The sequence below is a fragment of the Furipterus horrens genome, unplaced genomic scaffold, assembly GCF_987537825.1.
Source record: "Furipterus horrens unplaced genomic scaffold, mFurHor1.1.pri manual_scaffold_12, whole genome shotgun sequence".
In the NCBI taxonomy this organism is placed as follows: domain Eukaryota; kingdom Metazoa; phylum Chordata; class Mammalia; order Chiroptera; family Furipteridae; genus Furipterus; species Furipterus horrens.
Window position 1 is genome coordinate 43,453,435 of NW_028327182.1, and position 3,602 is coordinate 43,457,036.

General features: G+C 50.2%; 1 pseudogene; it reads right to left on the minus strand.

Annotated features, from left to right (window-relative positions):
• Nucleotides 1-2,167: 2,167 nt before the first annotated feature.
• Nucleotides 2,168-2,679, minus strand: LOC149996083 (kxDL motif-containing protein 1 pseudogene; annotated as a pseudogene).
• Nucleotides 2,680-3,602: the final 923 nt, after the last annotated feature.

The following is a 3,602-nucleotide window of genomic DNA, read 5'->3' on the forward strand; positions in this document are numbered from 1 at the left end:
ACCTCCCATGTAACAGCCCTGGGCCAGAGGCTGAGAGGCTGACTCAGGCACAGAGAGGGGCAGGCTAGCCTCAAAGCTGACCAGCATCTCCACCTCCCCCCAGGGGCCAGGGCCACAGACATTCACCTTCTCTTACTCACACAGGCCTGTTCTCAGTTCATTACCTCATGGCCCTGCTCTCCACTTTCTACACTGACAGTTCATTTATAAAGAAACCTTTGCACTGTAGTTGGAGACTCATGAATGCAATGCCTTAACCCTAGCAGACGCTGTGGCCTCCAGGGCGTTGTGGAGACCGCCAGCCAGGAGCCCTGGTGCTTCCAGCTCTGTTTTCCTGCTCACTCTGACTTCTTGGGACATAAGAACTTATTCCCCAGCAGGTTCCTCAGGTCAGAGTTTCCTTCCTTTCATTTTTTCACACTAAGAGGCTTCTCACAGGATCTCTGTAGCATCTGGCTTTGTTTTTGTTTTTGTTAATTTCTTTCTTTCTTTCCTTTTTTTTTTTTTATCCTCAACGAAGGCATTTTTTCATTGCTTTTAGAGAGAAAGGCAAAAAGAGAAACATCTATGTGAGAAAGGGATATTGACTGGTTGCCTCCTGAATGTGCACAGGCCACACTGGGAATGGGGAATCCACAACCTAGGCATGTGCCCTGACCAGGAATCAAGCACACAACCTTTCAGTTATGGGATGATCCTCCAACCAATGGAGCCACACTGGCCAGGGCTGAGGTTTTGTTTTGACAGGAGCCCAAGGTTGCTGGAATAGCTGCCTGCAAATGAGTGCAGACCCCCAAATGGCCAAGCAGTACCTCTTGGTCATGAGGACCTCAATGCTCTGGAAAACGTGTGCAATGAAACCAACTTCAAGGTGTCTGGGGTGACGTGATGAGCATTTCTATAGCGGCTCAGGCCAGCCTGCCTTTGGCTGAACCTGGGGAACTACTCCTGGTGCCAGTGTTGGGGGAGAGCCAATGAGGTGACACAAAACAAGATTTGCTGTGAGCCCTGGGCGATGGTCCATGGGGGTTTAATGTACACATCTCTCTGCTTTTGTATATGTTTGGAATTTTCCATAAAATAAGCCACACTTAGCCCTCAAAGCAGGGTAGAGCATGGGGTAGGTGCCAAGTTGAGTGAAGCTGCCTTACAGTTCTCTTTCAGAGAGTGTTATTGGATTTTATTTCTGAGAGTAGACCTGAGTTTGGAATGAGAGTTTTAAGTTCTTTTTTTCTTTTTCTTTTTCTTTTTAGTAATGGAGTCTTTTTATTGATAATTTTCCAGAAGCACCTTTAAATATTGGGTACAAAAATATTCTGTTTTCCAAGGTGGCTCAGCTTGCTCCACAGAGGCCCTGGTTAGAGAAACATGGGCCTCATCAGGCTTGGGGCTGAGTACAGTATTCCCTCACTTACCGTGGGTATTATGTTCTAGACCCCACCCCCACCCCCGCAAAGGAGGAACCTTATATTTATTCTGCACTCTTAAACCTACGTAACTTTAACAACATATGTATACAGTACCGCAAAATCCCGCAATATAGCAAAAAAATCTTCAATAAATAATTAAATATAATATTTTTAAAAATCTTGCGATACAGTCAGGCTGCGATAAATGAATTGCGATATAGCAAGGGACTACTGTAGTTGGGCAGCCTCTGTCTTGGGCTCCCTGCAGCTCTTTCAAAAATCTCTTTAAGATGCCGACTGGAACATGTATTTAATATTTTTGTTGGAGGAAGGGGCAAGGAGACCAGAATTAGTATGTGCAGGAGTGGGCTGGGGTGAACTCAGACATGATAATGCTTGTCTGCCTCAAGGAAGTTCTGCCCAGGGTGCTGGGGCAGGAGACATCTGGCTATGGTCTCTGGGAATCTTTGAGTGTTGTTCAGAGCAGACCTCAAGTCTGGCTCTGAAAGAGCTTCCTTGCACCCAGATCAACGGTGTCAGCTGGTTGCTCATCCCCTGGCCTGGCAGTGGGTCTATGGAGAGAGATGCTCCTAGCAAGGAAGGAGTGGGAATGACAGACCATAAGATTTCCACACTTCTTAGAGAGAGTCTTGTCCCCCAGGGCACCGTGGATGACAGAATGCAGTGGCAAAGCTGACTATCTCTAGGCAAGGGCCACCTCAGATGCCTGGAGAGGGCCACCACTTCCCTGTGACCTCTCAGAGCGCCTGGGAGCAGGGCTGCTCACCTGGCATCTCCTTGTCATCCACCTGGCTGCAGCCATTGATGACAGGGGAGTCAGACTACATCTGGAGCAGGTCCTCAAAGCTGGGACTGAAGGAGGGTAGATGGTGTCTGGGCTGGTGTCACAGGATCCTGAGCTCTATTCCAAGATGCCAATGGTGGCAATGGTGCTGGGGAAATGGGGTCTTCAGCCTCATCCTCCAAGAGCGATGCCTTCAGCTACTGCCTGGCCAGCTTCCCTTTCAGCGTCCTGATCCTGCAGGAGATGCTTCATCTCCATCAGGGTCCTCACGTGGTGCAGGATGTGTTCACTCATCTGCTGCAGGCAGGCACCTGGTAGGTTGTTTGAGTTCCTCAGCATCTTATTGGCCTGAAAATGGTCCAGCCTGTTCTTCTGGGTCAGGATGGTGGCACTGGCATCGTCCACATTCACCAGGCTCAGGATGCAGCTGCAGAAGGCCTTCAAGGCTGAGTCCAGAGGGTCCATCTTCCTCCTCCACAACCTGTACATCTGGCAGCCTTGCTCACGCTTCCAGAATGGCACCCTCTGTAACAAGAGCTTCTAACGTCTTCTTATTTATCTGGGAGATTGGGGCTCCTGTTGGGTGTGTGGGTGGGAGGCAACAGCCTCAGTGGTGACGGATTGGGAGGGGTTGGAAGACAGGTCTGTCAGGATGCCCTGGTGAGAATGAGGCTCGAGTCCAGCCTGCAGAGTGGCCCTGAAGTGGGAGGCTGTGGAGGGAGTTGAGGAGCAGCATCCGCATTCAGGACTGTGAGGACTGTGTCCACCTGGAGGTGGACCCTGCGCCAAGTGAGAAAAATCCGGGTGCAGGGGAGAGCAGGACTCAGGTAACGGAACAGGATGAAAAGGGAGCAGAAGGGCTTGCTTGTGTTTGAACCTATCTACAATGACCAAGACACAGCTCCTGATGTCTGTCCGATTCCCTGTGGCCTCTTCACTCATACATTGTGTGGCACAGAACATGTCTGATGTGGACTTAAGAAGTGTGTGTGCCATGAGGGGCTCTGCTGAGAGGACCTCACGAGACCCTGGTGGGCAAAGAGCAGGAGGGGTGGGAGGGTTTTAGATAGAGGCAGGAGAAAGTTACGTAAAGACAGCACTGGGGATTTTTTCAGTGATCTGTTGCTGCATAACAAACCACCCCTAAACTTACTGGCTTAAAACAGTGAGTATTTATTGCCTCCTGGGGTTCTGTGGGCTGCCTCAGCTCAGCTGGGCAGCGCCTGTGCTGGTCTCACTTGGCACCTGTCGCGCAGTTGCAGTCAGATGTCCCTGGGGTTGAAGTTGCCAGGAGTCTTCTCAGGCCTGAGGACATTTGTCCTCTCCATGTCATCTCAAGGCCTCCACTTCCCACATGGCCTCTGCATGATGTCTTCATGTGGACTTTC